The sequence below is a fragment of the Pristiophorus japonicus genome, chromosome 24, assembly GCF_044704955.1.
Source record: "Pristiophorus japonicus isolate sPriJap1 chromosome 24, sPriJap1.hap1, whole genome shotgun sequence".
NCBI classification, from domain to species: domain Eukaryota; kingdom Metazoa; phylum Chordata; class Chondrichthyes; family Pristiophoridae; genus Pristiophorus; species Pristiophorus japonicus.
The window spans coordinates 16,598,837-16,625,626 of NC_092000.1; the positions used below are offsets into that span (position 1 = coordinate 16,598,837).

A 26,790-nucleotide genomic window follows, 5' to 3' on the forward strand; every position below is an offset into this window, starting at 1 on the left:
CCAGGACACCAGGGATAACTACGCTGGTCTTTTTTGAAATAGTGCCAGAGGATTTTTTTACATCCACTTGAGAGAGCAGACAGGGCCTCGGTTTTACAGCTCATCTGAAAGACGGCACATCCGACAGTGCAGCACTTCCTTGGCACTGCACTGGAGTGTCAGCCTAGATTTTTGTGCTCAAGTCCCTGGAGTGGGATTTGAGCCCACAACCTTCTGACTCAGAGGTCGGTGTGCTACCCACTGAGCCACAGCTGACACTGAGCAGAGGTACCGAACACTTCTACTGCCTGGGCGACAGACCACTCCCAGTGCCGGCACTCCTGTGCAGAGCATAAAGACATCATTACACATTGCATCATCCAGCAAGAATGCTGTCCCCGAGATCAAATACTAGTTCAGGGCGGGGTGGGAGTTGTTAGTCTCTGGGACGCATAACTTTGCAAAGACTCTGCAGCATTAGAAGCAGGCCATTTGGCCCAACTAGTCTCTGTCGGTGTTCCTTCTCCACACAAACCTCCTCCTAACTGGAACACCATGGCTAATTCTGGGCACCACTTTCAGAAGGATGTTGCAATGTATGCACCTGTGAGTATGCTCACAGGTTTGTAGAGCTGTTGGAAATCCCCTCCGTGCCTTTCAGTTCTGCGCGGAGAGGTTTCCTGTACGGGCTGCTCCTGCACACTCTCCACTTTGCCATCCTCGTCTGCCGTCCGGACACGCCATGGCGCACCATCTTGCCGTCTGGAGGAGGCGGAGGTCCCCGATGGAGTGCACTCTACGCGGGAGCCCTCCCACTATTTACTGGGGACTTGGCCTGGAGGGTGGTGCATGGAGCAGTCCCGTGCAACAAATTTTAAAGTCGGTTCACGGGCTCCCAGGCCGCCTGCAATTTCTGCGGTCTCGAAGAGACAGTGTTCCATGTTTTTACGGAATATGTGAGGTTGCAGCCCCTGTTCCATTATTTAAAGGGGCTGCTTCTCAAATTCTGGTTGCACTTCAGTCCCACACTCCTGATCTTTGGGCACCCTGAGTGGAGGGGAGCAGGTTGGTCCGAAGGCCTCCTCGTAGGACTGCTCCTGGGCACGGCCAAGGGTACCATCAGCCGGTCCAGGCAGCGGGCGTTCGAGGGGGTCGTTCGGCCCGACTGCCTGCCTCTCTTCTGCAGTTACATCTGAGCCAGGGTGTCCCTAGAAATGGAGCGCGCAGTGTCCACCGCTACGCTCGCGGCCTTCCACGAGAGGTGGGCGCCGGAGGGACTGGAGTGCATCAACCACCCCTGGCAAACAAATTTTAATTTGATTTAAGTTTCCGTTAAGTTTTATTTGGAAATTTGTGGGTTCTGGTGCCCTTGCCAAAAGGGAGCACTTGATTTAAATATTCTACTTAAAATAGTTGTAGAGCTGTTGAGTTGTGAGTGGCTTAGCCAGTCATGTGATGTTCGCAAGACTCAATAAAACCCCAGCCAGTTGGGTTTGGGGGATCCACGATGAGGCGGTGAGCCTGGTGGATGAACTGGTAATGTGTAGTGTGATTGTTAAACCTTTTGCTAATAAACAAACTCATTCTTAAGAATTCATAGCAACACATTGCTTCACGGGTTCTTTGCTTAAGAGCAAAGACATTGCAGATGTCAAGACCTTGGAGAAGGTGCAGAGGAGATTTACCAGAATAGTACCAGGGATGAAAGACCTTAGTGGATAGACTGGAGAAGCTGGGATTGTTCTCCTTGGAGCAGAGACGGCTAAGGAGAGATTTGATTGAGGTGTTCAAAATCATGACGGGTTTTGATAAGAGGAACTAAATAAAGAGGAACTGTTTCCAGTGGCAGGAGGGTCAGTAACCAGGGGACACAGATTTAAAAGGTGATTGGCAAAAGAACAGAGGCAAGATGAATTTTTAAAAATTACACAGTGAGTTATGATCTGGACACATTGCTGGAAAGCAGCTTCAGTAGTAACTTTCAAAAGGAAATTGGATAAATACTTAAAGTGGAAACATTTGCAGGACTTTGGGGAAAGGGCAGGGGGAGTGGGAATAATTGGATCGCTCTTTCAAAGAGCCGGCACAGGCACGATGGGCTGAATGGCCTCCTTCTGTGCGGTAAGATTCTTACTCTATGCTTTTAATGACCTTCCCCTACTCCGCCCCCTTTTCCCTCTACACTACCCTCATGGATTCACAGGCCTCCTCTTAAATGCATCAGTGCTCCCTGCTCCAACCATCCCAGTGAGTTCCACATTCTCACCACTCTCTGTGCGAAAAGACTGCTCCCAAATTCTTGATTTGATCGGTCAGCGGCCATCTTGTATTTGTGTTCCCTTGATCTGGAGTCATCCACAAGAGGAAACACGTTCCCCACACCCACCCTAACAAACCCCTCCATGATATTACAGACCAGCGTTCTTTCCAGCAAAGGAGAGCCCCAGGTCAATACCCGGGTGAAACACTGCTTTTAGGCGAGGAGTGGTGGAGGTCTGGAACTCACTGCCTGAAAGGGTGGTAGAGGCAGAAACCCTCACCACATTTAAAAAGTACCTGGATGTGCGCTTGAAGTGCCGTAACCTACAGGGCTACGGACAGAGAGCTGGAAAGTGGGATTAGGCTGGGTAGCTCTTTGTCAGCCAGTGTGCTTACGATGGGCCGAAATGGCCTCCTTCTCTGCTGTAAATTTCTATGATTCTATGACTCTCAGAGACTGAATTCCTGATTTAGGAAAAACACCGGACTATAAAACCCGGATTCACGTTTACTATTAAATCTTTTGATGATTTATGCACCTAGTGTTGCCCTATCTGTTACCCCCTTAGGGTAGGATAGAATTGAACGGTTACAGCACAGAAGGAGGCCATTCAGCCCCTCAAGCCCGTTCCGGCTCTCTGCCAGAGCACTTCATCCTTTCCCCGTAGCCCTGTAATTTTTTTTCCCCTTCCAGGTGCTTATCCAATTCCTTTTTGAAAGCCACCATTGAGTCTGCCTCCACAACCCTCTGTCAGTGCGTTCCAGATCCTAACCACTCGTTTCACTACTTGAAATAATACGTCGGCTTTTGTGCAAAGAGCATCGATTGGCTGGGCTGCAGGGGCATCGATTGGCTGGGCTGCGGGGGCATCGATTGGCTGAGCTGCGATAAGGTTTGCCAGTTGGCTTGCTTCCCCCTCTGCAGTCCACAGAAATCCTGACTCAACGGAACACTTTCTGACAAAACCTGAAAAATGTTCAACAAAATTTCACTGCATCAGCACACTTAGTCGCACAGGAGTCCAAGCGAAAGCCTGAGACCGATCTATTAGTCCTGACTCCCTCCAACACCGTTACAGACCCCTCAATCACTCTCGTGCTGGCTGCTCAAGTTTGAAAGGTGCAATGTTTAGGACTGGATGTGAACATTCTAGAAGCTTCATTACTAACTTTGGCACTTGGAATAATTCCTTCAGAATGGCTGCACTCTCCACTTGGGACCTACACAATCAAAAAAAGGTTTATGAACATAATATCCTGGGGAACACACAATGCAGCACTTGTCACCACAGGGAGCTGAAACAATGGCATCATTCCCAACTTTGCCAAAAGGTCTCAATTTCAAATCAGATTACTGCAGAGACTCTATAAACTATATGCTTCCCACCAGGAAGGTGCATTTTTATAGCACCTTCCATGACCTCAGGATGTCCCAAAGCACTTTACAGCCAACAAAGTTATTTTTGAAGTGTAGTCACTGTTGTAATGTGGGAAACGCAGCAGCCAATTTGCGCACAGCAAGCTCCCACAAACAGCAATGTGATAATGACCAGATCATCTGTTTTTGTGATGTTGATTGAAGGATAAATATTGACCAGGATACCGGGGATAACTCCTCTGCTCTTCCAAATAGTGCCATGGGATCTTTTACATCTTGAACCCACAACCTTCTGACTCAGAGCTGAGGGTGTTACCCACTGAGCCATGGCTGCTGGGTCAATGCTGAAAAATTCTGTGCTTGATAAGTGTCAGCTGTGGCTCAGTGGGCAGCACTATCGCCTCTGAATCAGACAGTTGTGAGTTAAAGTCCCACTCCAGGGACTTGAGCACAAAAATCTAGGCTGACACTCCCAGTGCAGTGCTGAGAGAGTGCTGCACTGTCGGAGGTGCCATTTTTTGGATGAGACGTTAAACAGAGGCCCCGTCTTCCCTCTCAGCTGGACGTAAAAGATCCCACGGCACTATTTGGAAGAAGAGCAGGGGAGTTATCCCCAGTGTCCTGGGCCAATATTTATCCCTCAATCGACATAACAAAAACAGATTATCTGGTCATTATCACATTGCTGTTTGCATTCTTGCTGCTCTCGAAGTCTTCCTTGATTTGGAGGGACTGACTGTGATGATGCTCCACCACCAACCTGACCCCACCTCCCCCCCCCTCCCCGCCCGGTCATTAAAATCCACGGCGTGGCCTTGGACAACGTGGACCACTTTCCATACCTCAGGAGCCTACCATCAGCAAGGACAGACATCGACGACGAGGTCCAACACTGCCTCCAGTGCACCAGCACAGCCTTCGGTCGCATGAGGAATAGTGTGTTCGAAGATTAGGCCCTCAAATCTGGCACCAAGCTTATGGTCTCCACGGATGTAGTGATACCCGTCCTCCTACATGGCTCAGAGACATGGACCATATACAGCAGACACCTCAAATTTCTGGAGAAATAGCACCAACGATGTCTCCGCAAGATCCTGCAAATCTCCTGGGAGGACAGACGCACCAACGTCAGTGTTCTCGATCAGGCCAACATCCTCAGCATCGAAGCACTGACCACACTCGACCAGCTCCGCTGGGCAGGCCACATCGTCTGCACGCCTGACACAAGACTCCCAAAGCAAGCGCTCTACTCGGAACTCCTTCACGGCAAACGATCCACAGGTGGGCAGAGGAAACGTTTCAAGGACACCCTCAAAGCCTCCTCGATAAAGTGCAACATTCCCACCGACACCTGGGAATCCCTGGCCCAAGACCGCCCTAAGTGGAGGAGGGAGGGCGCTGAGCACCGAGTCTCGTCGCCGAGAGCAAGCAGAAAACAAGCACAGGCAGCGGAAGGAACGTGCGGCAAACCAGACTCCCCACCCACCCTTCCTTCAACCACTGCCTGCCCCACCTGTGACAGAGACTGTAATTCCCGTATTGGACTGTTCAGCCACCTGAGAACTCACTTTTAGAGTGGAAGCAAGTCTTCCTTGATTCCGAGGGACTGCCGATGATGATGATGATGGAAGCTGCAATCTAGGTGAGTTGTCACTTTAAGGCAGTGGTGCGTTTGCTGTGTAAACGTGATATTTGTTCAATACAATAGACTATGTTTATTTTCACTTTGACCAGCCCAGTTAATGGCTGGGTCACTTGACTGCACTAAAATAATCACAGGATAAAAATACACCACACTGTACTGACGCTAAAGGGCCTCCTGGTGAAAACCAATCACCCTGCCTAAACTGAGTTAGTGCCACCCCTCCAACCCAAGCCATATTGTTATACGAGATGGATTCCATTCGGGTCAGGATTGTAGTGTATGTAGGCATCTTTAGTAATGACTCCATGAGGCAGGGTATGATACTTAAACTGTGCAGACTGTAGTCCTTTATTTGCAGCTCCTGAGTGCCGACAACAAGCTGCGAGTTCCCTTTTATACTGGGTTACCTGCCGTGTGCAGGCAACCCCTAGGTCTCCAGCAACAGCACCCTCTGGTGTACCGGTAGGGTGTGTACAGTATAAGGGTACATTCAATGTGGCATAACAGTGTTACAGACTTCACACAATAAACAGGCATGCATACACAACAAGGATGTCCTGTTCAACTACGCAAGGCACTCCCATCAAGTTCTTGAACGTGTTGTCACCTCCCAAATTCATGCCCATCTTTCCCACAATTCCATGTTTGAATCCCACCAATCAAGTTTCCGTCCTGCCACAGTACCATTTCCGGCTCTCAAAGTCACAAATGACATCCCTTTGTGATTGTGACAAAGGCAAACTGTCCCTCCTCGTCCTTCTTGACTTGACTGCAGCCCTTGACACGGTTGACCACTCTATCCTTCTCCAACGCCCCTCCAATGCCATCCAACTGGGTGGGACTGCACTCGCCTGGTTCCATTCTTATCTATCTAATCGTAACCAGAAAATCTCCAGCAACGGCTTCTCTGCCCGCCCCCTCCATTGTTACCTCTGGTGTCCCCCAAGGATCTATCCTTGGCCCCCTCCTATTTCTCATCTACATGTTGTCCCTTGGCGACATCATCCGAAAACACAGCGTCAATTTCCACATGTACGCTGATGACACCCAGCTCTACCTCACCACCACTTCTCTCGCCCCCTCCATGGTCTCTAAATTGTCAGACTGCTTGTCCGACATATAGTTCTGGATGAGCAGAAATTTTCTCCAATTGAATATTGGGAAGACCGAAGCCATTGTTTTTGGTCCCCGCCACAAACTCCGTTCCCTAGCCACTGACTCCATCCCTCTCCCCAACTCCGGTCTGAGGCTGAACCAGACTTTTCGCAACCTTGGTGTCATATTTGACTCTGAACTGAGCTTTCAACCAGATATCCGCAGTATAACCAAGACCACCTATTTCCACCTCCATAACATCGCCCGTCTCCGCCCTTGCCTCAGCTCATCCGCTGCTGAAGACTTCATCCCTGCCTTTGCTACCTCTAAGCTTGACTATTCCAACGCACTTCTGGTTGACCACCTACATTCTACCCTACGTAAACTAGAGGTCATCCAAAACTCAGCTTCCCGTGTCCTAAGTCGCACCAAATCCCGCTTACCCATCACCCCTGTGCTCGCTGACCTACATTGGCTTCCGGTTAAGCAACGTCTCGATTACAAAATTTTCATCCTTAGTTTCAAATCCCTCCATGGCCTTGCCCCTCCCTATCTCTGTAATCTCCTCCAGCCCCACAACCCCCCCGAGATGTCTGCGCTCCTCTAATTTGGCCCTCCTGAGCATCCCTGATTATAATCGCTCAACCTTTGGTGGCCGTGCCTTCTGTTGCCTGGGCCCCCAAGCTTTGGAACTCCCTGCCTATATCTCTCCGCCTCTCTACCTCTCTTTCCTCCTTCAGAAGGAGGACTTTCAGAAGGCTTTCGACAAGGTCCCACACAAGAGATTAATGTGCAAAGTTAAAGCACATGGGATTGGGCGTAGTGTGCTGACGTGGATTGAGAACTGGTTGGCAGACAGGAAGCAAAGAGTAGGAGTAAATGGGTACTTTTCAGAATGGCAGGCAGTGACTAGTGGGGTACCGCAAGGTTCTGTGCTGGGGCCCCAGCTGTTTATTTTGTACATTAATGATTAGAGGAGGGGATTAAATGTAGTATCTCCAAATTTGAGGATGACACTAAGTTGGGTGGCAGTGTGAGCTGCGAGGAGGATGCTATGAGGCTGCAGAGTAACTTGGATAGGTTAGGTGAGTGGACAAATGCATGGCAGATGAAGTATAATGTGGATAAATGTGAGGTTATCCACTTTGGTGGTAAAAACAGAGAGACAGACTATTATCTGAATGGTGACAGATTAGGAAAAGGGGAGGTGCAACGAGACCCGGGTGTCATGGTACATCAGTCATTGAAGGTTGGCATGCAGGTACAGCAGGCGGTGAAGAAAGCAAATGGCATGTTGGCCTTCATAGCGAGGGGATTTGAGTACAGGGACAGGGAGGTGTTACTACAGTTGTACAGGGCCTTGGTGAGACCACACCTGGACTATTGTGTACAGTTTTGGTCTCCTAACTTGAGGAAGTGCAGTGAAGGTTCATCAGACTGATTCCCAGGATGGCGGGACTGACATATTTAGACTGGATCAACTGGGCTTGTATTCACTGGAGTTCAGAAGAATGAGGGGGGATCTCATAGAAACGTTTAAAATTCTGATGGGTTTAGACAGGTTAGATGCAGGAAGAATGTTCCCAATGTTGGGGAAGTCCAGAAGCAGAGGTCACAGTCGAAGGATAAGGGGTAAGCCATTTAGGACCGAGATGAGGAGAAACTTCTTCACCCAGAGAGTGGTGAACCTGTGGAATTCTCTACCACAGAAAGTTGTTGAGGCCAATTCACTAAATATATTCAAAAAGGAGTTAGATGTAGTCCTTACTACTAGGGGGATCAAGGGGTATGGCGAGAAAGCAGGAATGGGGTACTGAAGTTGCATGTTCAGCCATGAACTCATTGAATGGCGGTGCAGGCTCGAAGGGCCGAATGGCCTACTCCTGCACCTATTGTCTATGTTTCTATGTTTCAAGACTCTCCTTAAAACCTACCTCTTTTGACCAAGCTTTTGGACACTTGTGCTAATTTCTACTTATGCAGCTCGGTATCAAATGGATTTGTTTTGTCTGATAACACTACTGTGAAGCACCTTGGGATGTTTCAGTACATTACAGGCGCAATATAATTACAAGTTGTTAATTGTTAGCCAGTTCCTGCACTGCTTCCTGCAGCTCTCCATCAGCATCCTTCCGTGCTGTATGATTCTATCTACGGGGAAGAATTACTGACAGTGCTTGCTGGCACTAGAAGGAGCCAAACAGCCACACACCCACACAGGCCCAGCAAAAGCAGGAATCAATGGCCAGTATTTTATCAGCAGTTGCCGGGCATGGCCAATCAATTCTAATGAACTGAATCCAGTAAGTCACTCTTAGAAAAAGCCAACATCCAGCTATCGACCGGCTGTGGTGCAGCAGTGGCTCGGAGAATGGACCTTTAAACCAGCAGCCCCTGGCACTGCAATGGCTGAAAATATTTATGAACATAAATAGGAGCAGGAGTCGGCCATTCGAGCCCTTCGAGACCGCTACAACAACAACTCGTATTTATATAGCACCTTTAATGGAGTGAAACGTCCCAAGGCGCTTCACAGGAGTGCTACGCGATAAAAATGCAACAGCATAAGTAGAAACTAGCACAGATGATCAAAAACTTGACCAAAGAAGGAAGTTTTCAGGAGCGTCCTGAAGGAAGAAAGAGAGGCGGAGAGATTTAGGCAGGGAGTTCCAGAGCTTTGGGCCCAGGCAACAGAAGGTACGACCACCAATGGTGGAGCGATTATAATCAGGGATGCTCAGGAGGGCAGAATTAGAGGAGTGCAGACATCTTGGCCGTTCAATAAGATCACGGCTGATCTTCGACCTCAACTCCACTTTCCTGCACTACTCCCCCACACAATCCATCAATCTGTCTTGAATATACTCAATGACTGAGCCTCCACAGCTCTCTGGGGTAGAGAATTCCAAAGATTCACCGCCCTCTGAGTGAAGAAATTCCTCCTCATCTCAGCCTTAAATGGCCGACATCCTTATCCCAATACTGTGACAGTTCCAGGCTCCCCAGCCAGGGAGAAACATCTCAGCATCAAGCCCTGCAAGAATTTTATACCTTTTAATGATATCACCTCTCATTTAAAGGGGCGGTGTCATCTGATTGGGGGTCTCTGGGGATAGCTTGCTTCTTGGAAGTGTCTGCACTGAAAGCTGTGCTGTGATTGGAGGAAAGTAAGGGGCCAAAATTGCCCTCCTCTTTAAAGGTACGTTACCATCTCTAAGAGGCGGCAACAGGGCGGTAAGGCCTTTCCGATCGGGGGCAAGTGGATGTTCCGACCCATCCAAAATTGCACCCCGGGTTGGGGGTGGTGGAAATGTTGCCGTGCCGACCCCTTACCGCCCGGTGGCGACTGCTGTCCGCCCCGCGGGAGTGAAGCCGCTCAGTGCCCCCGCCAGCTATCCCCGCTGGGAAGCTGCCAGTGGGCGGCGCGTCCGCCCTTAAAGGGGAGGGCGCTCCGCCCCAGCCGCCATTTCATTTTAATTGCCGGCAAACCCTGAAGTCGGCCCGACAACGGCGGCCACAGGTTCGGCTCTGTCGAAGAGCCAGCACGGGCATGATGGGCCGAATGGCCTCCTTCTGTGCGTCTTTGATATAATGAGATGCCCGTCGAGAGAGTTAACGTACCAGGGGAATGACTTAGGATGGTGTTATCCCATCTTGCGACACCTCTCGTTTTACGTTGCATGAAGGAGGCGCCGTGGTGGGAGATACAGTGAAGTGAATCTCTCACACAGTGGAGGCCTGTTAAACAGGTTGCCTCATGTTAGGATGAGGGGTGACCTTATTGAAACTTATAAGATAACGAGGGGGCTCAACAAGGTGGATGCAGAGAGGAGGTTTCCACTCATAGGGGAAACTAAAACTAGGGGGCATAGTCTTAGAATAAGGGGCCGGCCCATTTAAAAATGAGATGAGGAGAAATTTGTTCTCTCAGGAGGGTGGTAAATCTGTGGAATTCTCTGCCCCAGAGAGCTGTGGAGGCTGGGTCATATTTAAGTTGGAGATAGACAGATTTTTGAGCGATAAGGGAGTCAAGGGTTATAGGGAGCGGGCGGGAAAGTGGAGCTGAGCCCAAGATCAGATCAGCCATGATCTTATTGAATGGCGGAGCAGGATTGAGGGGCCAAACGGCTGATTCCTGCTCCTATTTATGTTTTTATGTAAGTGCTCAGCAACAGATCATTCCTCGTTCAGTCTAGCAGTTGCTTCAGAGTTCCCATTAAGAGGGCCCAGCTCAGGCCTTCGGAACACGACAGACAGACACAGAGAGAGAGAGAAAGAGAGAGAGAGACATAGAACGAGAGATAGACAGTAGAAATAAATATGCTCCATAAACCAATTAAATGTTGAGGCTGCACAGTAGTGAAAAATAATCTGTCTCCATAAAGAACATTTTCTAAGCTGCATCCTTGGATTCTATCCAGATTATAATTTAGCATCAGATCATTCCCTCTCCCCACCCCCCAAATTTACAATAACTTGCATTTATATAGCGCCTTTGTAAAATCCTTACTCTACAGTATGAAACCACACGAGGCACATTCTGGGGACAAGGTCACCCAGAGAGTGGTGAACTTCTTCACCCAGAGAGTGGTGAACCTGTGGAATTCTCTACCACAGAAAGTTGTTGAGGCCAATTCACTAAATATATTCAAAAAGGAGTTAGATGAGGTCCTTACTACTAGGGGGATCAAGGGGTATGGCGAGAAAGCAGGAATGGGGTACTGAAGTTGAATGTTCAGCCATGAACTCATTGAATGGTGGTGCAGGCTAGAAGGGCCGAATGGCCTACTCCTGCACCTATTTTCTATGTTTCTATGTTTCTATGACCTGCTCTTTATTCACAGGACTCCAGAAGTGATGACCCTGCGTGGGACCTCCCTTTATATACCTGGATGATCAGGTATGGGCAGTCTCCCACAAGTTCACCCCATGTGGTCAAGGTGTGCATCTAGATTGAGTGTATACAGTAATACAGTGGTGTTACATACATGACATCACCTTCTCCCCAAAGTCTGATTAGGATCATAGGTTTAGTCTTTCAGGTGGTCTGCGCTTCCTCGTGGAGCGCCGCTGTTGGGGCGCTAGTGGTTGGACACTGACGTGAGTGTCTGTCAGCTGTGGTGATTCCGGCCTGACCGCAGGGACTGTGCATTCTGTGGATTGCTCTTATTGCTCATTCACTGGCGGTGTTGTGAGCTCCATCTCATGGTCTTCTTCAGGTTCCTCCGTGTCATTGCTGAACCTTTTTTTTAAAAACTTGGTCCAAATGCTTACAGCATATCTGACCATTGTTGAGTTTTACCATGATGACCCTATTCCCCTCTTTGTCAATTACAGTACCCTGAAGCCATTTGAGCCCCATGGCGTGATTGAGGACGAATACAGGATCATTTATTTCTATACAACTCCCCCTCGAATTACGGTCATGGTACTCGTTTTGTGACTGACGCTTGCCCTCACCTATGTCGGTCAGGACTGAGTGAATGAGGGACAACCGAGTTTTGAGTGTCCATTTCATTAGTAGCTCTACGGGCGGGACCCCCATGAGTGACTGCGGTCGGGATCTATAGGTCAGCAGGAGGCGCGATAGGCGGCATTGTAGGGAGGGTCCTTGAAACCTGAGCATACCTTGCTTGATGATTTGGACCGCACATTCCGCCTGGCCATTGGAGGCCGGCTTGAACAGCGCAGTCCTGACGTGGTTGATGCCATTGCCCGACATAAACTTCCGGAATTCGTAGCTTGTGAAACATGGGCCATTATCACTGACCAGGATGTCCGGCAAGCCATGGGTTGCAAAGATCGCATGTAGGCTTTCCACAGTGGTGGATGTCGTGCATGAATTCAGAATGATGCACTCGATCCATTTCGAGTACACATCTACCACAATAACATCTTACCCATGAACGGGCCCGTGTAGTCTACATGAATGCGTGACCATGGCCTGGTGGGCCAGGGCTACGGGCTGAGCTGGGCCTCCCTGGGGGCATTACCCAGCTGGGCACACGTTGTGCACCTGCGAACAGTGTTCCAGGTCGGAATCAATTCTAGGCCACCAAACGTGTGACCGGGCAATGGCCTTCATCAGCAAAATACCTGGGTGCTCACTGTGGAGTTCCCTGATCTTCTGGGGCATAACTACCCGGCTGCCCCATAGTACTGGAACGGTCTGACCTCCTCAGGGCATGCTCCGTGTGCGGGCGCCCAATCCCCAGTCAGGACACATTTCTTAATCAGGGATAGGAGGAGATCTCTGTTTGGCCAGATTTTGATTTGGCGGGCTGTGATGGGGGAGCCTGCACTGTCAAAGGCATCGACAGCCATGACCATCTCAGTGCTTTGCTCCGCTGCCCCCTCAGTGGTGGCCAGTGGGAGCCTGCTGAGCGCATCTGCACAATTTTCAGTGCCGGGCCAGTGCCGGATGGAGTAGTCATAAGCAGCCAGCGTGAGTGCCCATCGCTGTATGCGAGCTGATGCGTTGGCATTGACAGCCTTACTGTCTGACAACAGAGATGTTAATGGCTTGTGGTCCGTCTCTAATTCAAATTTCCTACCAAAGAGGTACCGATGCATTTTTTTTACACCATAGACACATGCAAGCGCTTCCTTTCGACCATCCCATATCCCCATTCTGCTTGAGAGAGTGACCTGGAGGCATAAGCCACAGGTTGTAGTTGACCCTCAGCATTGCTCTGCTGCAACACGCACCCAACCCCATAGGACGATGCATCACATGTCAGAACTAATTTTTTTACAGGGGTCGTACAGGGTCAACAACTTGTTTGAACAAAGTAGGTTTCGCGCCCGAACTAAAGCCTGTTCCTGACAGTCCTCCCCAAAACCAATCGCAACCCTTACGCAGGAGCAGGTGTAGCAGCTCCAACAACGTGCTCAAGTTCGGCAGAAAGTTCCCAAAATAGTTCAACAGTTCCAGGAATGAACGCAACTCCGATGTGTTGCAGGGCCTGGGTGCTCGTCGAATTGCCTCCGTTTTGGATTCGGTGGGCCGAATCCCATCTGCAGCAACCCTCCTGCCCAGAAACTCAACCTCAGGAGCTAAGAACACACATTTAGACTTCTTGAGTCGCAGGCCTACCAGGTCCAGTCAGCCTAGCACCTCCTCCAGGTTGTGGAGGTGTTCCTCGGTGCCTCGACCCGTGATGATGTCATCCTGGAATACGATCGTTCCAAGAATGGATTTGAGCAGGCTTTCCATGTTTCGTTGAAAAATCGTAGCCGCTGATCGAATGCCAAATGGGCACCTGTTATAAACGAACAGTCCCTTGTGCGTGGTGATGGTGGTCAGTAGTTTAGATTCATCGGCCAGTTCCTGGGTCATATAGGCTGACGCGAGGTCCAACTTGGTGAACAGCTTGCCGCCTGCCAGCGTGGCGAAGAGGTCCTCCGCTCTCGGGAGTGGGTATTGATCTTGTAGGGACACCCGATTGATGGTGGCCTTGTAGTCGCCACAGATCATGACAGAGCCATCCGCTTTTAGGACGGGAACGATGGGGCTCGCCCGGTCGCTGAATTCAACAGGCGAGATCGCTCTCGATTTTTTCCTGCATCACATATGGCACTGCTCTGGCTTTGTGGTGTACTGGCCTGGCATCCGGGGTGATGTATTTCACTACTTTAGTGCCTTTGAAAGTCCCGGCACCAGGTTGGAATAGTGAATCGAATTGTTATAGGACTTGAGCATAAACTTCGCTCCGCAGACGACATTGCATGAACATCCCTCAATTCCAGTTCATCTCGGCTAACCAGTTCCTCCCCAACAGTGCGAGAACATTGCCCGGGACAATCCAGAGCGGCAGCCGATTCACGAACCCATTGTGTGTGACAGCCAACATTGCACTGCCTAGCACCGGAATTATTTCTTTAGTGCAAGTCCGTAATTGTGTCTCAATACGTGCTAATTTGGGTCTACTAGCTTTAAGTGGCCATAGCTTCTCAAATTGCTGAACGCCCATGAGTGACTGGCTGGCCCCAGTGTCCAGCTCCATGCATACTGGGATATCGTTTAATAAAACCCTCATGATCATTGGTGGCGTTTTGGTGTATGAACTGTGAATGTTCGCCACATGGACCTGCTGAACCTCGGCGTCCATCGATTTGCCCCAAGAATCATCCTGTCTCAAAGAACCCTCTTCTGGTCCATCCGCCTCATATATTAGTCTGGTTGCAGGCTTCCTGCACATTCGAGCTAAGTGGCCACTGAGATTGCGGTTCCTGCAGACAAACTGTTGAAATCTGCAAGATCTAGCTGAGTGTTTTCCCCCACACTTCCAGCATGAGTTAAAGTTTCCATTGTTGGGAACAAAGGGATTATGGCCAGGCATTCCACACTGACTGTCCCTTTGACTGCTCGAGTACCCTATTAGTGGGTGTCAATGGCCCCATCCCGGGCAGCATTGTCCACTGTGTTGGCGTAAATGTCTGTTCAGCCTGCCATTGTCTCTGTTGAAGTCCTACTCTGGGGTCTATTGCTGCCTGGGGAGTGTCGGACTGCCCCTGCCTGCCTGCGGGGCTCTGAGTCGCCTTGATGATATTGACTCCCTGATCCATCGCCATATTAGAGGCAGAATTGCGCACGTATATTATTTTCGTCTCTTCCTCCCCTGCCATGAAAGTTTGAGCTAACAACGCTGCCACTTCCAAGGTCAAATCCTTGGTCTCAATTAATTTGCGGAAAATTCCCGCATGACCGATGCCCTCAATAAAGAATTCCATTAGCATCTCCCCCCTGCAGGAGTCTGTGAACTTAGAGGCTGGCCAAACGCCGGAGGTCAGCTACGAAGTCCGGTATGCTCCGACCTTCACGACGTCGGTGGGTGTAGAATCTGTGTCGGGCCATATGTATGCTACTCGCCGGTTTGAGGTGCTCCCCGATCAATTTGCTAAGTTCCTCAAAGGTTTTGTCCGCCGGCTTTTCAGGTGCTAGTAAGTCCTTCATGAGCGCGTAAGTCTTTGGTCCGCAGCTGGTCAAAAATGAGCCCTTCGCTTGTCGGCTTGGATGGAGAGCTCATCCATGGAATGGTCTGCCCTCTTCAGGGCATGCTCCGTGTGCAGGAAATATCCTTTAGATCAATGTCCAACTCCTCCAGGAGTGGTTTTGTGTCCTCAGAATCTTCTTCCTCCACTTCCAGAAGCCATCCATATCCCCTTTTCCTGAGGAATGCAGTTGCCATTCTTTCGTAACGAAGCTTTGCTGAAGACTCTTGATAAAATCGTTCCAGTCTTCCCCAACACTATCGTTCCTCTGTGCTACCGGTGGCCATTCTCATGGGTCGTGAATTCCCGTTTCTCGTCGCCAATATAAAGTCCTTACTCTGCAGTATGAAACCACACGAGGCCCATTCTGGGGACAAGGTCACTCTATGACCTGCTCTTTATTCACAGGACTCCAAAAGTGATGACCCTGCGTGGGACCTCTTTTTATATCCCTGGATGATCAGGTATGGGCAGTCTCCCACAAGTTCACCCGTTGTGGTCAAGGTGTGCATCTAGGTTGAGTGTGCACAGTAATAGTGGTGTTACATTGTGGTTACATACATGACAGCCTTTAACATAGTAAAATGTCCCCAAGGCGCTTCATTCACAACAGTGTGATCAAATAAAATTTGACACGGGGCCACAGAAGGAGACATTGGGACAAATGACCAAAGGCTTAGTCAAAGAGGTAGGTTTTAATGAGTGATTTAAAGGAGGAGGAGAGGTAGAGAAGCGGTGAGGTTTAGGGAGGGAGTTCCAGAGCTTGGGGCCCAGGCAACAGAAGGCACGGCCGCCAATGGTGGAGTGATGAAAATCGAGAATGCTCAAGAGGCCGGCATTGAAGGATCGCAGAGGTTTGTGGGGCTGGATGAGGTTACAGAGATAGGGAGGGGCGAGACCATGGATCGATTTGAAAGCAATGATAATCTTAAAATCTGGAGCCAATGTAGGTCAGCGAGCATAGAGGTGATGGTTGAACGGGCCTTGGTGCAAGTTGGGTATACGGGGCAGCCGAGTTTTGGATGAGCTCAAGTTTACGAAGGGTGGAACGTGAGAGGCTGGCCAGTGAAGTCTGGATGTACAAAAGCCATGGATGAGGCTTACAATACATCATCATTGTAGGCAGTCCCTCGGAATCGAGGAAGACTTGCTTCTACTAAAAGTGAGTTCTCAGGTGACTGAGCAGTCCAATACGGGAATTACAGTCTCTGTCACAGGTGGGACAGACAGTGGTTGAAGGAAAGGGTGGGTGGGGAGTCTGGTTGGCCACACGCACTTTCCGCTGCCTGCGCTTGATTTCTGCATGCTCTCGGCGACGAGACTCGAGGAGCTCAGCGCCCTCCCGGATGCACTTCCTCCACTTAGGGCAGTCTTGGGCCAAGGATCCCAGGTGTCGGTGGGGATGTTGCACTTTATCAGGGAGGCTTTGAGGGTGTCCTTGAAATGTTTCCTCTGCCCACCTGGGGATCGCTTGCCGTGTAGGAGTTCCTTGCTTGCTCAGGGAGTCTCGTGTCGGGCATGCGGACTATGTGGCCCACCCAGCAGAGCTGGTCGAGCGTAGTCAGTTAATGTACAACAATGAAACACTTTCTGCACATGGCCTGAGCTGTGATGTTTCGTGGTATCTCAATGTCCCCAGTTCGATGTTATACTGGTGGGAGGGAGTTCGAAGTACCCCCCCGATTCCAAGCAGCATTGGTGCAGCCCTGGCAGCGATTGGATCGGCAGGAGATGTGCGCCAATGGCCCGAGAATGACTCTTCTGCCCCTACAGCAGAGCCTTGGACTTTGGGAAGGACCATGTCTCACTAGCGTATTGGGTTCCCAACCCTCCATGATTGTCATGCAGTCTCCAGGAATCGAAGATTAATCTCCGGAACACTGCTGCGAGGAACCCGCGGGTGAAACATCATAGGGACGTTATCCTATGATTCTTTGCGATTTCTGTGAACATTTTTATTAGTTATAAAGATAGGAGAGGTGTATGACCGGGCGGGTGGAGGGTTGGAGGAGGGCGATCATGTGATAAAACCTCCAGGGAATGAGTCCGACCAGAGTTGGTAACCTACACTGAGGGATAGGGGCACAGATGTGGCATTTTGCCCCTACTCACACCACAGGCACGTATTGTGGTTCTGAGGCTCCATCCTTTTAAGCCAATTCTTTCCATTCCCTTCTTCCCTGGCCTCAAGTCAAGCAAGGAAGCTGCTGCCAGATCTCCCAACGCTGGAGTAATGTAGGAGGGACCCGACCTCCGATTCACCCTCCTTATTCGGGAACTCAAAGTTTCCATGTCGCAAGGCGGAGGAGATCAGGGACTCAATATTTGAGACACACTATCTGTGAAGGATCCCATGAAGGATATACTTGCCTTAGAAGTGGTGCAACAAAAGTTCACTAGATTGATTCCTGGGATGAGAGGGCTGTCCTATGAGGAGAGATTGAGTAGAATGGGCCTATACTGTCTGGAGTTTAGAAGAATGAGAGGTGATCGCATTGAAACAGAAGATTCTGAGGGGGATTGACAGGGTAGATGCTGAGAGGTTGTTTCCCCCGGGCTGGAGAGTCTATAAACCAGGGGGCACAGTCTCAGGATAAGGGGCCGGCCATTTAAAAAAGACACATTTGCATTTATATAGCACCTTTCACGACCACCGGATGTCTCAAAGCGCTTTACAGCCAATGAAGTTCTTTTGAAGTATAGTCACTGTTGTAATGTGGGAAACGCAGCAGCCAATTTGCATACAGCAAGCTCCCATACACAGCATTGTGATAATGACCAAATAATCTGTTTTTGTTATGTTGATGGAGGGAAAAATATTGGCCAGGATGGAGATGAGGAGGAATATCTTCATTCAGAGGCTTGTGAATGTTTGGAATTATCTGCCCGAAAGGGTATATTCAAGGCAGAGATCGATAGATTTTTGTTGACTCTAGGGAATCAGGGATATGGAGCTCGGGCGGGTGAGTGGAGTTGAGGTCGAAGTTCAGCCATGATCTTACTGAATGGCGGAGCAGGCTTGAGGAGCCGCATGGACTACTCCTGCTCCTATTTCTTACGTTCCTAAGCTCTTATAACACTGAGGCATCATCCTTCTCAATAAAATAGTTTTTCTGAAATTCAGTCTGTTTTTAATCCAGAGTTCTGTTAAACTGATGGTCGCTCAGGCCAACATCCCCAGCTTCGAAGCACTGACCACACTCAACCAGCTCCGCTGGGCAGGCCACATCGTCCGCATGCCCGACACAACACTCCCAAAGCAAGCGCTCTACTTGGAACTCCTACACGGTAAGGTGAGCCAAAGGTGGGCAAAGGAAACATTACAAGGACACCCTCAAAGCCTCCCTGATAATGTGGACTGTACAGTCATCTGAGAACTCACTTTTAGAGTGAAAGCAAGTCTTCCTCGATTTCGGGGGACTACCTATGATGATGATGACACTCAAGAAACCTAACTCTACTTTAACAGCCACTATTACTGTACCCACTGCCACCGAAGCTAAATGGTTTTGTAAGGAAATATGAAAAGTCTCTACACAATGGAGCATTTGAAACTGTGACTCAAAAGGAGGCAAACAGGACTTTAACACTTGGTAGCCAAAGGAAATACTTGCATTTCCAAAGCGCCTTTCACAACCTCAGGACGTCCCAAAGCGCTTTGCAGCCAATAAGTGTTTTTGAGGTGCAATCACTGTTGTATTGTGGGAAACGCGACAGCCGATTTGCACACTCAGAGAGTGCTCCCATCTGAGCCTCTGTTGACACCCAATTACCCGGGCCAATAAAGCTCTGTCACCTCACCATATCTGGTAACAATAGTCAAATAGGTAACTGCTCGTGGTTCAAAAATGCCAGAATAATGTTACTGGTTCTTACTTGGTCGCAAGCACAGCTGAGGCAAGTCAAAACCTTGAATTTATTCGGCCCCAGACTGGTTCAACTGTACCAAGAATTCCTCAACATCAAGTCAACAAACAGACAGAACTAGGTTTAGAACGGACCCCTTGGCGGTTTGTTGATAACTGGTCAGAAGGGCAGGTCCCATCTAATAAATGTTCTTGGGAGGGGGGGTGGGGGATACTTTAGCAACAGAACAACAACTTGCATTTAACACAGTAAAATGTCCCAGGAGCTTAATCGAACAAAATTTGTCACTGAGCCACATAAGGAGATATTAGGACAGGTGACCAACAGCTTGGTCAGAGGGAGGTTTTAAGGAGCATCTTACAGGTGGAGAGAGAGGCGGAGAGGGTTAGGGAGGAAACAATGGCACCATCATTGCGATATCACGTTGCTGATGGTGGGGATAACACTATTAATACAATAATCAAGCCTGCTTTGCCCCTGATGTGCCTTCACTGCATTATCTCCATCTCTCTCTCTCCTCCTTCAAGATGCTCCTTAAAACCGACCTCTTTGACCAAGCTTTTGGTCACCTGCGCTAATTTCTTCTTATGCAGCTCGGTATCAATTTTTTTAATCTCATAATACTCCTGTCAAGCACCTTTGGACATTTCACTACGTTAAAGGCGCTATATAGATACAAATTATTGATGTTGATCAACACGGTGGTGTTATATAACAGAGGCTTCCAAGTCGGTATTCTGCTTGTATTTATATAGCGCCTTTAACGTGGTTAAACGTCCCAAGGTACCTCACAGGAGCATTATATAATAACATTCGACACCAAGCCACATAAGGAGAAATGAGGGCAGGTGACCAAAAGCTGGGTAAAAGGAGATAGGTTTTAAGGAGCGTCAAAGGAGGAAAGAGAGGTAGAGAGGCGGAGAGCTTTAAGGAGGGAATTCCGGAGTTTTGGACCTCGTCAGCTGAAGGCACGGAAGCCAATGGTGGAACAAGTGAGATCAGGGATGCTCAAGAGGGTAGAATTAGAGGAGCGCAGACATCTCGAGGGGGTTGTGGGGCTGGAGGAGGTTACAGAGATATGGAGGGGCAAGGCCATGGAGGGATTTAGAAACAAGGATGATAATTTTTTGAAATTGAGGTGTTACTTAACCAGGAGCCAATATAGGTCAGCAAGCACAGGGGGTGATGGGCGCAAAGCCCACCAGAAGTCTCCCAGTGAGGTGGCAGTGCCTCCTTTAGTGAAGAGTGTTCAGTTGTCAAAGTCCTTCAAAAAATATAGAAGCTGAATAAAGATCTGGTAATGAATGGGAGTGGAGATTATAGGCACAGACACAGCCAGAGTTATTCAAATACACTTTGAGGAGCTGCGTCATCTTAGGCAGTCCCTCATATTGAGGATGACTTGCTTCCACACCAAAAAGGGATGAGTTCACAGGTGTTTCAATGAAGGACCTAATATTCCAGATCCCCAACTACATCCTGAAGGGTGGAAGATGCCTGTGCGTGGATTTAAAAAAAAAGTGTGGTGGCCATTGCACACCAGCCACCACACGGGCTTGACAGAGCTAGGTCTTGGTCCAGTGGCAAGGATTAACCAAGACAACTGGAGACCTGCTCTGCTGCACGGACCTAGTGTACACATATATCGCAGTGTGGGCTGGCCCGTGCTACCCCTGGGCCCTCGCCGCAGAGTTGAACAAACAGTTTGTGCAATCGATTGTAAGATCTACAGCCATGAAACACTTCGCTGACCTCCCAACTCCTATCTTCCGCGGGTACATTCATTGCACCAACACTCCATGCCCAACAGCTCCAACTAAGACAACCAGCCCCACACATTAAATAGAACGTTGCAACATCCATCTAGTTACGTACTGGACTGAGCACAGGCAAGTACATGTCTTGCTTTACGTTGGTCCCAAAGAAATGGCTTAGTGTAAGAACATATAAAATAGAAGCCATTCAGCCCCTCGAGCTTGCTCCGCCATTCAATGAGATTATGGCTGATCTTCTACCTCAACTGCATTTCTCTGCCCGCTCCTCATAACCCTTCACTCCCTTATCGTTCAAGAATCTGTCCATCTCCACCTTAAATATATTCAATGACCCAGCCTCCACAGCTCTCTGGGGCAGAGAATTCCAAAGATTCACGACCCTCAGAGAAGAAATTCCTCCTCATTTCCGTATTAAATGGGCGGCCCCTTATTCTGAGACCGTGCCCCCTAGTTCTAGATTCCCCCATGAGAGGGAAACATCCTCTCTGCAGCTACCCTGTCATGCCACCTCAGAATCCATAAGATCACTTCTCATTCTTCTAGACTCCAATGAGTACAGGCCCCCAACCTTTCTTCATAAGACAACCCCTTCATCCCAGGAATCAACCGAGTGAACCTTCTCTGAGCTGCCTCCAGTCAACACTAACAGAGGCTCGGGACTCCCGTCCAAATCGGAAGGCCCCTCTTGTGAAGTGGCTCCCTCAGTAGCTCCATTGTTAACTGCCTCGCTTGATGCACAGTGAGACAGACCTAGAAAAGCCTTGGTTTCACTGCTGGCTCTGGCTGAGCGAGCTTACTTCAGTCAGGGCTGACGTCACAGCACTCCGATTAGCTTCACCATCTTCAGGCAAGGGAGGGGGCACAAACCATTCCAGATCTCTGCCCCCTTCATAGCCATCCAGTTCTCCCTTGGCTGGTTCATGAAATCAAGTCGCTGCCTTTAAAACACAGCATCTAAAATCGGCGAAATTTTTCAAAATCACTTTTTTAATCAAAATTTACATGTGGTTTAATACCGTGTGCAGATGCATGCAAATTACATGCAAATGACACAGCCATTTTAAAAAAGATTGCAAAGAAAATAAAGTGTTGCATTTCTATGGCGCCTTTCACGACCACCGGACATCCCAATGCGCTTTACAGCCAATGAAGTACTTTTAGTCACTGTTGTAATGTGGGAAATGTGGCAGCCAATTTGCACACAGCAAGCTCCCACAAACAGTGATGTGATAATGACCAGATAATCTGTTTTAGTAATGCTCATTGAGGGATAAATATTGACCCCAGGACACCGGGGATAATCTCCTGCTCTTCTTTGAAATAGTGCCGTGGGATTTTTTACGTCTACCTGAGTGGGCAGACGGTGCCTCGTTTTTTAAAAATTAATTGGTGGGATGTGGGTGTCGCTGGTAAGGCCGGCATTTATTGCCCATCCCGAATTGCCCCTTGAGAAGGTGGGGGTGAGCCGCCTTCTTAAACCGCTGCAAACTCATCTGGAAAGGTAGGCTATGGGCTATGGGGTGGGGAATGGGTGAGGCACAGCTTTTGTGTCTGTAATTTGTCTCGTGGCAGGGGCGGGCATGGGGGGGGTGGCGGGGACTCCGATCTCACTGAACTTCTCTGGGGGGGCAGCAATGTATTTATCCACAGGTAGGGACAGGGTGGGATGTGGGGTCGGAGGTGACAGACAGGGCAAAAATCAGCATGTGTGAATCTTCCTACCCCTTCAGTCCTCCTACTGCCTGCAGGCTTTTTAAACTCAAGCTCGTCAATGCTATCACTACACTGTGGCTCAGTGGGCAGCACTCTCGCCCGAGTCAGAAGGTTGTGGGTTCAAGTCCCACTCCAGGGACCTGAGCAATGCTGAGGGAGTGCCACACTGTCGGAGGTGCCATCTTCCAGATGAGATGTTAAACCGAAGCCCCGTCTGCTCTCTCAGGTGGATGTAAAAAAATCCCACGGCACTATTTCAAAATAGTGTCCTGGCCAATATTTAGCCCTCAATCAACATTACCAAAGCAGCTGGTCATTATCACATTGCTGTTTGTGGGAGCTTGCTGTGCGCAAATTGGCTGCTGCATTTCCCACATTACAACAGTGACTACACTCCGAAAAGTACTTCATTGGCTGGAAAGTGCTTTGGGTCGTCCTGAGATCGTGAAATGCGCAAGATAAATGCAATTTTTGAATATTTTTAATCTCTCATGCTCTTCCCGAATCTGGCACTGCCCTGCGACCAGCACCTTGGCCCTTCGCAGAACTTTCTCAGGCGTCGTTTACCAGAGGTTCTAGGAGCAGACTTCCAGTCTGTATCAGGGAACAGCGCGTGATGCAATGGCAGCGGGGGAGGGGGGAGGATGGAGGAGCTGAAATAGAAAAGGTAAAGAAACCACACCCAATAATTATAACCATGTAACTCATTAATTATCCATTCATAAAGAAGGTAAAGAACATATTGCGTGATGTATGACATTGCATGGCGACGGTAGCACAGTGGTTATATTACTGGGCTAATGATCTAGAGACCGGAGTTCGAATCCTGCCATGGAAGATGGAGAATTTAAATTGAATTAATTAAATAAATCTTGAATAAAAAGCTAGTATTAGTAATGGTGACCATTAAATACCAGATTGTCATACAAACCCATCTGGTTCACTCATGTCCTTCGGAGAAGGAAATCTGCTACTCTTACCCTGTGTCTGGCCTATATGTGACTCCAGACCCACAGCAATGTGGTTGACTCTTATCTGCCTTCTGAAATGGCCCAGTGAGACACTCAGTTGTATCGAAAACTATCAAAAATCCTGGCATTCCCGCCCTAACAGCATTGTGGGAACACCTTCACCACATGGACTGCAGCGGCTCAAGAAGGCAGCTCACCACCACCTTCTCAAGGGCATTTAGGGACGGGCAATAAATGCTGGCCTTGCCAGCGATGCCCACATCCCCGTCAAAAAATAATAAAAATATATATTGCATTTAAAGTAGCAAATGTCCCAAGGGAGTGGGGAACGCGAGAGCAGGAGCAGGAGCAGGAGTTAGGGTGTGGGGAGAAGCGACAGGTATGAAGGAGGCCTGCTGAGCCTGGGGTTGGCAGCTGGAGCTTCGCCCACTGATGGAGTGAGGGGGTGCACTGTCGGCCCAGGAGCAGACTGTACGAGCCAAGGCTACGGAGGGGCCTTTTGTAAACAAGGATGAGGATTTCGAAGGAAAGTGAGGTGGGGAAACCGGGAAAATAATGGAAGTCAGCAAGGACGGGGCGATAAATGGGTGGACCTAGGTGCTGGCGTCTGGCCGGAGCTGCAGTTTATGGAGAGAGGGTTAGAGGCGACAGAAGGGGTAGACAACAGGAGCGAAGGTACGAGGAGAGGAGGTCTGTCACCATCTGAGAGGGGTCACATTGCAGCCAGATACTCCCCTCTGGAATTTTTCCCTTGGAACTGCCGTGTTTCCAGCATTTTCTGGGTTTATTTGCTACCCATTCTCTTTCCCCCGCCCCCCTTCTCTGCCCCTTCTCCCCCCCCTCCTCTCTCTCCCAATATCCCCTTCGCTCCCCCTCTATCCCTTTCTCACTCCCTCTGCTCCCTTCTCTCCCACCCTTCTCTCTTCCTCCTCCCCCTTTCTCTCTCCTCTCTCTCCCCCGTCACCCCCCCTCTCCCACTACACCCCTTCTACCTTCCCCCACTCTCTCTGTCCCCTTCTCTCCCCCTCCTCCTCTCTCCCCCAGTGTCCGCAACTCCCTCCCTCCACACCCACTCTCTTCCCCCTCTGCCTCTCCCTCCCCCCTTTCAGTTGTGTTCAGTTTATTTATTAAAGGGCATTAATCTGCCTCTTCACTCACTCAAACACTGAGCTGACCCTGCTGCGAATTCCACAATTTAGTGGTTGCATTTCCAACTTCCGTTTGCAAAACATCTATATATTTGGTTTTTTTCTTTAAAAAAAATCTCCAGAAGGAGCTCCAGAGTTTTAGAAAGAGTGACCCAATTGAACAATGTCCACGGTTTCCCAAACTGGACAGGACTGATGAACCCTGGGTGGGGAAACAGCATTTTCCACTGAAATAAATCCTCAGATCTGATGCTACATGCACTCAAGGCGAGGAGTCAGTCACTAACAGCTGCTGGCCGCTGCCTTGACATTTTTAAACATTTCTAAACATTTTTTGGTCCCTATTTAAAAAAAAAACCTGAAGCCGATGAAGGAGAATTTCCCCCATTAACCAGCCGCTCAGGACACGTCCCTTTTAAATCGGGGATTCATAAATTAACAGTATGCTCGTGAAATTAACCTCCTTAATAAACACAAGCTTCCAGCCACTGGACATCATAATATATTATTTGCTTTACAATAACCACAATATTGAAACTTTAGATATTTCAAAGTGTGATAAATGTATAATCTGATACATAATTGCTAAATGCAACATAGCAAATTGGATTTAAGATAAAGGGACTTCATTTTCCCCTGTGGTAATTGTTTGACCTACCTATAGAATTTATTTTAAGTGCAGAACTTCATAAAGAGTCATTGTAATATATTCCCGGCAGAATTAAGGCTCGCACTTTTCCTACCTCTCTCGCTGGGAGCTGGTAAATGTCTCTCTGACCTCCTCTCCTCTCTTCTCCACCCGGATCTACACACAGGGGAGGGAAGGTGTGTCTGACTTTAAACCAGACCGCACCAATCAACTCCCCACAGCATCCACCCAAAAACACACACGCACACCAGACACCGACAGTTCAATCGACACAGGCACACAGCACCACTAGTGGAAAGGGCAGCTCTTGCTCAATTACCAAAAGGGATCATAAATATGCAGAATTGTGTGTGTGTGTGCTGTCAGCCCACTGAGCCCCAAGCTCTGAAATTCCCTCCCGAAACCCTGACAGCTGTGGTTCAGTGGTTAGCTCTCTCTGCTGCCAAGTCCCCACTCCAGAGGCTTGAGCACAAAAATCTAGGCTGACACTCCCTGTACTGAGGGAGCGCCGCACTGTCGGAGGGGCAGTACTGAGGGAGCGCCGCACTGACGGAGGGGCAGTACTGAGAGAGCGCCGCACTGTCGGAGGGGCAGTACTGAGGGAGCGCTGCACTGTTGGAGGGGCAGTACTGAGGGAGCGCTGCACTGTGGGAGGGGCAGTACTGAAGGAGTGCCGTGCTGTTTGAGGGGCGATACTGAGGGAGCGCCGCACTGTTGGAAGGGCAGTACTGAGGGAGTGCCGCACTGTTAGAAGGGCAGTACTGAGGGAGTGCCGCACTGTTGGAGGGTCAGTACTGAGAGAGCGCCGCACTGTCGGAGGTGCAGTACTGAGGGAGCGCTGCACTGTCGGAGGGGCAGTACTGAGGGAGCGCCGCACTGTCGGAGGTGCAGTACTGAGGGAGTGCTGCACTGTCGGAGGGGCAGTACTGAGGGAGCGCCGCACTGTCGGAGGTGCAGTACTGAGGGAGTGCTGCACTGTCGGAGGGGCAGTACTGAGGGAGCGCTGCACTGTCAGAGGTGCGTCTTTTGGATGAGACATTAAACCGAGGCCCCATCTGCCCTCTCAGGTGGACGGAAAAGATCCCACAGCACTATTTTGAAGAGCAGGGGAGTTATCCCCAGTGTCCTGGGCTAATGTTTATCCCTCAATCATCATCACTAAGATTATCTGGTCATTATCACATTGCTATTTGTGGGAGCTTGCTGTGCGCAACTTGGTTACTGCGTTTTCTACATTACAACAATGACTACACTCCAAAAAGTATTTAATTAGCTGTGAAGCACTTTGGATGTCCAGCGGTAGTGAAAGACGCTATA

General features: G+C 49.3%; 1 protein-coding gene across 4 annotated transcripts in view; it reads right to left on the minus strand.

Moving 5' to 3' along the window:
* rab3da (RAB3D, member RAS oncogene family, a) overlaps window positions 1-25,628 on the minus strand; it is a 63,173-nt gene extending 37,545 nt beyond the window's left edge. The window contains exons 1-2 of one of the 4 annotated variants that reach the window (XM_070867299.1): window positions 25,568-25,613; window positions 23,273-23,358 (exon numbers count right to left, since the gene is read on the minus strand). The gene's annotated coding sequence lies outside the window, so the exon portion shown is untranslated. The other 3 variants (XM_070867295.1, XM_070867296.1, XM_070867298.1) reach the window with 3 other exon arrangements.
* Between the last annotated feature and the right edge of the window lie 1,162 nt (window positions 25,629-26,790).